Below are 12522 nucleotides of genomic sequence, written 5' to 3' on the forward strand. Positions count from 1 at the left end.
AGCAATCCAGGCACAATTTCTGCAAAGCTGCTGGGAGGCCACTGAATCAACACTTTACAATGCAGCAGCTCATTGACTGCAACACAAAGTGACAATCCAGTAGCTCCTATCATACCCACAAGTATCTCTGTGTCTTCTTTATTTCCCCCTTTTTTGAGCTGGCATCTTTCAGATCCTTACTTTCATTTTATGTCTTTAATAAATGGCTTCGTTTTCTCCATGGCATATGTGTTACTGGCATTAGCAGTCACAAGTTACAAGATTCTGCCATGAATAACCCACAATCTGTTTTCTTGTTTCAGCTCAGACAAGCTGAAAATCAGCAAGAAAAGCTGATTCTGATGGAAATTCAGGGATAAAACAAAGTTGAGGTGGATCAGAATATCAGACCAGATGATTTTGAGTCCACGGAGGACTGGAAAGTTTTATAGTACAAAGTGCAAGACTTTTCATTTCTGCAGTGATAAAACTGGAATAATAAATGAAGAGAAAAAAAAAAAAAGGAAAACTTAAGCTTGCTGGGAATCCCTCTACAGGCTGAAAACCTGAAAGTCCCATGCCGACTCTTGAAAAAAAAAAAAAAACATAAAACCACTCAGTTTAAAGGTAAACCTTGCAACTGTTGTGTTAGCGGGTTATTGAATAGGGTATATATAACCTCCTCTCAAATGGAGTCCCAGTTTGTCTGCTGGCAAGTACATATCAGTCCATTCCTTTCTCACTGAGATTTTTGCAAAAACCATGATTGCACTGGTGATAGAGCTGTGGTAATGTTATTGAACAAGGCCCTTCGCAATCACTTTGCCACAAGACTTTACAGGTCTGGTCAAGACAAAGAACTGGACCAGAGCAAAGTTCCTGGGATCCTTGGGGAAATGGCAGAGCCTACTTTTGTGGTTCAGCTTTTTGCAGTATTCAAAAGGAGGAGGAGTGTGATTTCAGCTGGAAAGGCATATATAGTTGAGGATCTATAACCTGTAAGCTGAATAACGGAATTGTCACAAGACCAAACAACAAAGGTTCAGAACTTGAAGGTGGTTTCTAACCACAGAAATAAAGGAACAGAAATAGTGTAACTGGGATTTTATGCTGCAGTCACCTGTCAGAGAAAAGAGCTGGAGCTGGTGCCTCAAAGTATCCCTGTGCCCTGTGAAGTGGTCATGAGGTAGATACCAAAACAGCCAAACCTACCGGGTCAAGTACAGGGGAAATAAGCAGCCGAGAATCTCACAGTAACTGCTTATCAACATTCCACACCTGTTCATCACAGTAGAACCTGGGTAAGTGGGAAGGTTATAGCAGCATCTGTGCTTAGGAACTATACCCTCACGTCTAGAATCATGACTGTAGAGTGGCATATCAAAATTGCCTTTTAAAAAAAAGTCTTACTAGTTTAGTTGGTATCCTTTACACGTGTGAATGTGTAGGTGTTCATGTGTCCTTGACATAGCTTAGTCAAGAGTTTCAAGGCAATGAAACATATATTCTAATGTGTGTATAAGCACACAAACATGTAAATATATATATATATGTGATGGTGGAGAATAATTTAATTAGCTGACAATAACACGTCATAGTAACTTGTAAGAGTGACTGATAGTAACATATGCATAGATGGAGAAATTAGAGATAGGTTATGATTACTCAAAAACAGTAATTCATTCCAGTGTGCATTTTCACAGACTACATCAGTCTCCAGAAAGTCCTTAACAATATTTAGTGTGTTTGATTTATTTATACCTGATAAGAGTAGCGCAAAGGCTGATAAGTAAAATTACCTTTGCCCAAGTGGTCGTACAACTGTGTATGGTAGGGCAGGAAGGTGTAGTGAATGTTGAAGAAAAGGAAAGGAATACTTGGAGGTTTTCACAAAGACTGAATCAGGTCCAAACACAGCTGATCCTGAGGCTGAAAACAAAGTTCATATTATTATTATTAATTTTTTTTTCATCAGGCAAAATACAGTCTGCCAAATGTGAAAAGTGCTGTTTCAGAGACAGAAACTCAATGGTGCTTAGCTGCATCGTGTTTGCCTTTTCAGTTCTGTGACACCAGAAACTGCTTCTATGGGCTCATAGCGTTTTGAACTGCATGTTCTCCCCTACCCATCTTTAATAACAACAGAGTCATTCAACACATTTAAACTGACTATTAGCTAACACTGCCCATAAATCTATTTCTTCCAAACTTTTATCTTCCTGTTTGGTGCTAATATGCATACACTGGGGAAAAAAAGTTAAAAATTCGGACAAATTTAAATCATGGAAAAGAATTTGGTCTACTGCACAGGCACCACATGGCTTTCAAACCATCAGGTTTCAGTTGTAATCTTCAAGTTATCTGTGAGATACACACTGCTTGTATTGTGTATGTGTGATACTACTGCTTACAGTAATGACTGTCATCAGGTATCTGCAGATAACTTACTTTAAAATGTTGCATTGAAGTATATTTAAAAAAAAAAAAGGACAGCTACAACAACTCAGTTTTGATCCCAGTTCCACAGATTATTTTAAAAGACATTTAACTGTAATGTTCAGAGCTACAGAGAAAGATTTCTTACCCATGGCATTGCTATTCATTAGAAAAACACCAAAGGAGGCTCCAGTGTTGTCTTCCAAACACAGGAAGAAAGTTTGAACTCCATATAAGTTATCCATTGCCTTAAAGGATAAAAAGGGAAAGTAAGATGATTAAAATCTAATTATGGTATCTGTTCTGGGGTATTTAAAAATGTATCACAGGTAGAACTTGAAGCTTCTCAAAATATAGCCAACAATAAAAATAAAAATCCTGACACCTTCCTACAGATCTGTTTTTTTCTTCCTGGCATTCATCTCTTTTATGAGAGCATTTTGCATTAAAACAAACACTTCCCCAGATATACAGGTAACACAAGCAAGCAGATGTGATGGATCTTCAGGCAAATCTGCATATAGCAGTACTATTTCTGGGTAATATCTACGCACATCAAGCAAACAACAGAACTTGAAGAGTGCATTCATAACCCTTCACCATAGATTAGATTTTACATCTACTCTGTATTTCTCTTAATCTTGCAAAATAATCGTTTTTATGTCTAATCTATGGAAATAAGAGTGCCTTGCTTTATTTCATTTCTTTTCTAATGTTGTTTTTCTGTTATTATTAGCAACAAAAACCTTAGAAACTTTAACAACTATTGTAATAGTTGTTTCCCCTGTAAAAGAGAACTCAGAACAATTTAATGAGAAACAGAACTTGAGCGACTTAAAGTTAGTCTAACGATTCTGTTCACTGTTAGATTAACTTAATGGGTCTACACTCAATAGAGCTGTTCAGATAAGAACTATCTTCAAACCTCAATGTACTAATTATTAAGAACAGGTAGCTTATAAGAGGAATATTTAGCAGACATAAAAAATAAATGTGATTATTTCTACAACAATGTTTGTTTACAGTGAGACAAATGTGAGCTTATATACATATTGCTCCTGAAAACAAAAATGACCTTCATGATGTTTCACCAGGGTAAATCATACTGTGCATCACTTTCTTCAGTAATTTTAATTTGACAGTGCATAATTAGTTTCTCCTGTCAAATTCCTACACAGCTATCAAATTTGCAAAGAAAATAAAAAAATCTAACAAATCTACAGAAAAGGTAGAAAACTCAGAAGACCTGAGAAATAGAAGGTGTGTGTGTGTGTGTGTGTATGTTTATTTCAGTGTCACAGAGGGCTGTTAATATAGAATTACAGTTGTCAGAGCAGTTGGATTTAGACAAGAAGCAAGGTCCTGTTGGGCCACAGAGCGTTTCAACCAGCAGAGCTGGAAACAACCAGCAAACTGAAAGGAGAGAACTCAAAGGAGACAGCTGAGAAGCAGGAATTTTTTGTTTGTCCTACAGCTGTGCTTAGCTAGGCCCTTCTTCTGCACAGCATTTCCTTGCCAGCTAATGGGGGAGGACACACAGGTATCACAAATACAGGAGAGACAGCTGAAGGACATACATATTTCCACGGCTCACATTCAGAAGTATCTACCTGCATTAGATTAATTAGGCATTAGATGCCTAATTAATTTTAACAATTCAGCTCATAACAATGTCCAACACTGATATTGTTGTCCCTAGTGAGCTCACTCAGACAGTGCTTACCTTGCCGTACATAAAAGCAAACACTGCAATGTCTTCTCAGAAAAAACTCTCCTAGAAGGTTTCTCAAGGTAAGAGGTACAAATTACAAATTATTAATTAGTTACATGCAGTCTGTCCACCTAGTTTCTATTAGTATATATCCTATTTCAACAAAACACTGAAGTGCTCTCTCAAAGCAAATGTATTGCTCCTTTATGAAGCTGAGGTAATAGTGATGAATGGTGCTTATTTGAAGCTCACAAGCTAGTTATAAATCAATTACTTTACTTTAGGAACTCCAATAAAAACAGCCCAAAAATATTCATGTTAACGAATATTCTTTCATTCAAGCTTGACATTGATTGCTTTCTCTAAAATGTCCATAATGTGTTGATTATGTACTAGATATGTAAGTATTTAAATGTTTTTATGCAGAGCATTAACTCAAGTGAGTGCTTAGAAGCTTTAGCAATTTCCATAGTCCAAGCAAAATATATTCATGAATATAGCAATAATATTTGATTGTTTGTATTCCCAAAGTACAGAAAAATCTTTTCTCTATATATTTTCTGAATACAAAGTCAGAAAGAGCAAGAAGCAGAAAATGAGTATCACTGTTCGATTCAGCGTGTCACCTGATTAACCCATATGTGCTCAGTCTATCTCTGTTAACAAATCAATGCAGTGAGGAATTGACAGAGCAGCACCACATACTTGTGTGCGAACTGTTAAGAGAACTTGGATCAAAGTCTAAGAAGGTGTCCATGCAAATATAAGAGTCTTATCTTAGAATTACTGAAAAATGCGTGCACTGGAAATCATTTTGGAGAGAGAGCCACACAGATTACAGAAACAAATAACTGCTGACAGACATATTTTATCTTCTAAAAGGGCAGCTGTTAAGGAGAACTTTTCCATCATTTGCTGAGTTAGAAGTATGTTAACTGAAGAAGCACGCTCATCTGTACTAAATGCTATGCACAGCAATGCATTAGTACATACTGGTATTCATTTTCTTCATCAGTAGAAACTCAAGACTAATACTTGAATGTTTACTGGTGTTCAAGTGCACATCAACACAAAAATCAGAAATTGGGGAACATTCATCAATACCATCTAGCTTTTAAGAATAACATGCAGTGCTTGAAAAGCCTTTTGTGAAAAACATAGTTTAACTGTAATAACGCATTGATCCCCACTCTTCCAATGAAGCCTCCCTTTTGTTTGGTTGTTTAAGAGTTGAGGGAATGAACGCATCTTGTGTAAACAAATGTATCAAGGTTTTATTTCTGAGGAGCTGCCCTTATCCCATGTTAACAGTAACTGTCTTTAAGATGCTCAAAGTCAATCATCATTGTCATTTTCTTCTTTAGAGACAAAATTGCATCCACTTTTATCAAATTAAACAAAAACCTATTGAAAGTGTAGATAGTCCTCCAGAGCCATGTTTCAGTGTGGTTCTGTTGGACTAGGTTTCTTATTCTCCCTCAATATACCTGTTTAATCAGTCATGCACTACTGAATACCAAGTCCATCTTTTGTGCTCTATAATTGCAAATCAATCACTAGAGAGGATTCTAAACAAGAAAACAATACTAACAAGAGCACAGAAGTAATCACTAATTAATAAAACTTGAAGCGTTGATAATCCAACTGGCCTATGACTCTGACAGGTAATCATTCTTGGACTGATTTAATAAGCACATCTGTCCTGACACTTGCCCTTTCTAACAGGTCTTGGAGCTATGCCATTAGATTTGTAGGTTTGTTTTGTTTTATTTTATTTATTTCATTTTAGAACCTACATGAGAAGAAAGCAGTCAATGTATAAATCCATTGAATACTTTACTTGGAGTGTCACATGATCAGGGCTTGCACCAGCTGTCCTTGGTAATGGGTTCAAACTTAGACAGGAGAAGTGCTGTGTTTTAAGCCCAGCCGTAAATCAGAGCCACGCAGTCTCTGTCTCACTTTCCCCCTTCCCTCTGCGGCTACTGGAGAGATGGGGGGGAGAATCGAAAGAATGTAACTCCTACAGGTTGAGATAAGAACACCCCAGTAACCAAGATATATCACAAATCACTGCTGCTACCACGAGTAATAATAATAATGACAATGGAAATAACATGGGAAGAGAATACAACCCCTCACCACCTGCCGACTGATACCCAACCTGACCGAGTAGTGATCTAGCCCTTCCAGGTAACTGCCCCCAGTTCTACATGCAAGGCATGACATGCTGTTGTATGGAATACCTCTTTGGTTAGTTTGGGTTAGGTGTCCTGTCTCAGCTTCCTCCCGGCTTCCCCTCCTCACTGGCAGAGCCTGAGACTCACAAAGTCCTTGGTCAAACTAAACATTACTTAGCAACAACTAAGAACATCGATGTTATCAGCGCTGTTCCCAGGCTGAAAGTCAAAACCACAGCCCTGCACCAGTTACTAAGAAGGAATAAAATGATGGCTACTGCTGAACCCAGGACAGGAAGTTAAGGTTAGATATAAGGAAGAAGTTCTTTACTGTGAGGGTGGTGAGGCACTAGAACAGGTTGACCAAAGAAGTGGTAAATGCTCCATCCTTGGCAGTGTTCAAGACCAGGTTGGACAGAGCCTTGGGTGACATGGTCTAGCTTTAGGTGTTGCTGTCCATGGCAGGGGGGTTGGAACTATATGTTCTTGACGTCCCTTCCAACCCTAACCATTCCATGTTTCTATGATCGTAAGTCCAAAGGGCAGCCTGGTTTTGGTGATTCAGGGCTTCAGCATTATTGTGACAAATACGATTAAAGAAGCAATGAGGAATGTTCCCATGAGATTTGAAGCACTGGCAAGGAGTCCTTGGGATGACAAAAATCCCTGTAATGATGGCACAAAATAGCTGTAAAGGTTTCCCTAGTACTGGGGGAAAGTGAACAAAAAGACCTAAAACTTTCAGGCAGAGCTCTCCATATTACAGAATTTACATGCAAAGGAACAGCTAGAGTCCTCACAGAGCAACCACCAGTCAAACAAAGCGAAGTATACTACACGTGCAAAAGGGCACCTCACACCTTGGGCATACATTGCTTGTGTGGTAACATGGGCTTTCAGAAAAAAAACAGTGACATCTGTGTTATTCAAAAAAAGCACCAATGTTACTTACAGCACTCTACCATTGCTCACTCTAGTCACCACGATGCCAAAGGGGTTCTGCTTCACATCCACTTTGTAGTTTAAATTGGAGGCTGCGGATCCAGTGAAAGATCCCACATGTTCATGAGGGACTTCAAATCTTTGTGTTCTAGGATCAGTGATCTGTGCATATTTAAATGACAGAACTGCTAGGCCTTTAAAAGCTTATTCAAATTTCCATTGCTAACACATACTTCTGACTTAGGATATTGCCAGTCTTGTAGCTCAACATGCTTATTCTTGTGAAAATACACAAAAATTAAAATTGAAAAGACTACTTTTCCTTAAATGGTACTATGCTGTTACTCTCACATATGCTCCTTGCCCTGATATACTGTTCTTCCACCACAGCTTGAATTACAGCCCAGGTAAAAATACTTTAAACCTCTTATTAGATGCTTCATTATATTTCATGCTTGTCAGACTCAATTTAAGGTGACCTCTTGGCAACTTTATCTGACAAAAGGGGACTCAATGGTGTTTTTCAGTTCCTCCAACCATTGAAAGTCACTTACATGTATTTTGGAACATTGTATATATTTGGAATGAGAACTACAAAATGCAAAAATCTTGTTTTAGGCTGAGATGCACACAAATACATGAAGTCACCTGTTCGCTTTGTCTGCAACATGCACAAAAGCAGGCAGAAAATATGCACATATTAGTCTGTATGAGCAGTTTTACTATAACACAAAAGTGTTCGTTGTGTATTAGCAATTACTTTTATTTCCATCCCCAAGCTATTTGCTTCAATCCTGGTGTTTAAGTGGACTTACTGGAACTGTATGTGGACATAATGGAACTGTATGTAAATCAGGGTGCTTTATATCACATCCCTGTAAGAGGGCATACACCTTTTCTAATGTTCCAATACAGGGTTTCATGGTTGTAGGGTTGTTTTCCACACAGTTTGTGTGCTCCCACATAGTTTTTCTGATAACTTCTTTTTTTTTTTTTCCCCCTCCACTGTTGTGTTTTTCATCTTAAACCATTTTGAAGACATATAAAATAAACAGACTAAAGATCGATCTTTTTGGGGATGGGGCAAAAGGTTTTTTATTATCATAAATTTCTAGATATGTGATTTATGCCTTGAATTTACAACAGGTAACATTATCTGCAGGAAAGAATAACCATGCTTCACTTTGGTTGAGAGTAAAAATATAACAAGAACATTAAGAGGAGTAAAAACATTGATTTTGGAAAGGACAGCAGGGACACTGTTGTGGATTTTATTTTTTTCCTTTCCCTTAATTTAAATTTCCATATTTTCAAGGGAGGAGATTCTCTCACTCTACTGTGCTCTTGAAAGGTCCCACCTGGAGAACTATGTCCAGCTCTGAGGCCACCAATCTAAGAAGTATGCCAAGCTGCTGCAGCTAGTCCAGAGAAGGACCATGAAGATGCTCAGAGGGCTGCAGCATCTCACCTATGGAAACAGGCTGGGAGAGCTGGGGTTGCTCAGCCTGGAGAAGACAAGTTACCGGGAAGACCTTAGAGCAGCTTCCAGAACCTAAAGAAGTCTACAAAAAATCTGGAGGGGGATTTTTTTACAGAGACATATATTAGGCAAAGGACAAGGGGGAATAGCTTTAAGCTGCTAAGGCATAAATTTGTACTGACCATTAGGAAGAAATTTTTTCCCATAAGTATAGTGAGGCTCTGGAACAGGTTGCCCAGAGAAGTTGTGGATGCCCCATCCTGGGAAATGTTCAAGGCTAGGCTGGATGAGGCTTTGAGCAACCTGATCTAGTAGCAGGTGTCGCTGCCCATGGCAAGGGGGTTGGAACTATAGTTCCTCCAAACCAACCCATTCTATGGTTCTATGATTGAAAAGTCTGAATCCAACAATGATGGAAGTGATGGCAACCATACTTCCTGAAGCTCTGTGGCTTTTAAAATATTCTCAGGAAGCAGAGCTGAGCACCTCTCACTTAGAAGTTTTGCTCTGATCCTACAGCAGCAATGGGAACCACTTACCTGTTCTTTTGACTCCAGATTGTCCTGATGCTAAAAGCCCAATGAGGACACAGGCTATGATCACCACCAGGCAGAATGGGGCAATCAGAGTGATTTCCAGCCCACTGACCTTCCTCTTGCCCATCTAGACCCAGAGGAACACCACTGGTAAAAGGAAAACACAGGTAATAGCTTGGAAAACACCAAAAATTATATTACCACTTTATTAAATTGACAAAATTTATAAATGGTTAAGGTTTTTATACCATGTCTCCTAACCCTGGTAATTAAATAAAATGTTCCTTAAGGACTACATGCAATAAATCTTCAGGATAATTCACACAGTGTAGATTACTGCTATTTAATACACTAGTGGGCAATCACAGAAATGTATTTTATTGCCTGCAGAACACTTTACACACAAGGAACAATTTTCTCCTGAGATTAACTGTGAAGTTTCTTATGTGTTACTGATATTCCTGAAACAGAAAATTAACAAAATCCTCTCTCCTCCATTTTTGTTTTGTTGTGTGGTGATTTTTTTCCTCCAGGTTTATTCCCTTCTTCAGAACAAACCCAAACTATATCTTGGCTTATGAAAGAAGGTATAGGTTTGTTACAAACGTACTTGACAAAAACCTCTAATGAGCTCTGATACCATGCTTGTGACACTTGGGAAAGGCTAATCGGTAATAGAGTAAGTTACTTATCTGTAAAGTGGGGAACATATCCTGTTCCTATGGCATTTCACAGGGGCTGCAGTTCAGTGAAGGCAGAAGAACCTGACACAAAAATTACACTGGTTGCTGCTGAAAACACAAGTGCAATGAGGGAGTGTATGCTGGTGGAATTAATGTCATAAAAGGTCATCTAAAGTCATCTTTTTCCCAGTATTATTTTTTTTCCTGTGAGACACAGTGGAGCAAGGCATGCTGCACCAAGGTGCTCATGCTGGCTGCAGAGCCAGCTGCTCAGTCCCATCTGAGGAACATTAAACAGTGCACCAGCAATAAAGCTAATTAAAATTAACCTCCAGCATCCAAATCAATACACACAAGCAGCTGAAATTCATTTAATATTTGTTAGGAACATTTAACCTTATTAAATAGCCTTAAATATAGACAAATTTGTTCTTTTTAGTTAAAGCAAGAAAGCATGAGAATACATGTGCATTGTACTGGCATGTCAAAACACATACACGTGTTTGCCTTGAATTGATATTGCAAGGTGTTCGCAGCAAGACACTGAAGTGGCATCTTCTGTGATAAGAGACCAGGGACTGATTCATAATGGGCAGAGCAGAAGCTACAAACAATACAAGGGTACATGGTGCAGAGCATTTCCTTGTCTGCCATTCTCTATCAATAATTCTTATTTCGTGATGCTCTGGTCACATCATGGGTACAGCAAACACCACAGAAACCCAGTCATGTTACAGTAGCTGAAATTGTTAGAAGCAGCTCCCAAAAAATCACCAGGTACACTTTTCACATGTCTGAGGAAGACCTCTTCCATGTATACCTTGAGGCATTAACACCATCATTCATTAACCAGAATGTATCTTGCAGCTCATTTGGGGTTCCTTAATACCACTGTCACCGCAAGGCTCAGCACCATAATTTTTTCAATTCCTCTATCCATTAATATACATTGGGTTGGTTTTATTTTTTACCTTGTCCTTAAGTTACACTCTCCACATGACAAATCTCAAAGCACAAGTATATTACCTTGTGACCACCTCATTTTCATTCTAAGACACTCTCTCATTCAATCTTCTCAGCCTCCTCTCCTTCAAACATCACCACAAAGTCCTTGACTCCAGCTCTTGCCACTACTTAGTATAATCAAGTGAGGAAAATACCTTAGTGCATCAGTCTGGGGTAGAAAGCTACTACAACCAGGTAATACTCCCCTCTTTGATGGCTGCTGGGAGACAAAAATCTCCCAGTCCAGCCTGTAACTAAATGATTTTGCAACTTGAGTGACCCCATGATGCACAGGAGGATTGGAACAAAGTCATGGTCTGTGGAGAATCGGACATTTGAGTGTCCCACAGGATCAGCCATAGACAGTGGCTCTTGAAAAAGGTGAGGAAAACACAGTCAGAGAATAGAAAGACAGGAGCAAGGAACATGCCAAACTTAGGAAAAAAACTTGATCCAGTAATTTTTGTAGTGTAAAATTGGTGTCTCTACAGGATGCAGAAATGGCCACGGAGCATACTGATAATATTTTTTTTCCCCGAGAGCAAGCTAAGTTTTATGATAGGTGCTTAGGCAGCTCCCATAAGGACCCAGGATTGCTATGCTGCCAACAGACAAAATGAGTGTGTGCAACATCCTTGGGTGAACACAAAAGCTATGGGTTATGCCATGAGTTGGCAATCAGTTTCACAGTGACTAGCATAAAAGAAGCACCATAAGAAATACTCCTTGAATTTCCAAAGCAACAGCAGCAGCTCAGTGGGAATTTATTCTTACAGTTAACACTACTTCTTTATCAATACTTCCTTAAGAATGTGGTTCAATCTTTTATTGACTCTACAGATTTAACAATGCCTCACTCACAATCATGGAAAACTTTGCTCCAAAAAAGAAATAGCTTTTCTGCCACTGTAACCTTGTTGTGGAGACACTCTTGCTGCCGTCAGACAAATTACTCTTGAAATATGAACCAAGATCCCTTTAGCAAGTAAAGGATATTACAGTACCCTTTGTTTCAACCGGTTTTACGCTAGATACCACAGTGCTCCCAATGAAATATTATGCTAATATCTGAAGAGATGTGTTTCTGTAATAAAGTCCTAGAATGTTGCCTAAATTCCTTAAGGTCTATATATCAGGAAATGTATGACTACATTTTCGGTTTTTATACTGAACTGCTATCTGTTTTCAGCAGAATTTCCAAAATATCCTAGAAGCCCTCCAAGTTACAATGGTTAAAAAAATAACAAAATAATCATAACAAACTAAAGTTTGTAAATCGCCGTTCAAGTTAGTCTATTTATAGCTTTATCAAAACCAAATACTGATCAAGCTTTCATTTATTCAATTTACACTGAAACTGATATTAAGCCAGTGAGACCTAACCCTCAAACCAAGGCTTGAGCAGAAGTCCTCAGATATTTCTATTCCCAACTTTAATGCAGAAAACATAAAGGAGAATCAAAGCACACATTTATGGGAATTAGGACTCTTATATAGCATCAGCACTGTAGCTGCTCCAAAGGTGGTAGATGGGAAAAAAAAAGGAAAATACCAAACAAAACAAAACAAA

The 12522-nt window shown here is 38.5% G+C and overlaps 1 long non-coding RNA gene across 1 annotated transcript in view; it reads left to right on the forward strand.

The window, feature by feature from the left end:
- Positions 1–12522, forward strand: part of LOC133222193 (uncharacterized) — a 400427-nt gene that overhangs the window by 148751 nt on the left and 239154 nt on the right. The gene's annotated exons all lie outside the window — the stretch shown is intronic.

Source organism: Neopsephotus bourkii, unplaced genomic scaffold (genome assembly GCF_033783945.1).
Source record: "Neopsephotus bourkii isolate Nb327-2 ecotype Australia unplaced genomic scaffold, CSIRO-AGI_Nbou_v1 NB_1574, whole genome shotgun sequence".
NCBI classification, from domain to species: domain Eukaryota; kingdom Metazoa; phylum Chordata; class Aves; order Psittaciformes; family Psittacidae; genus Neopsephotus; species Neopsephotus bourkii.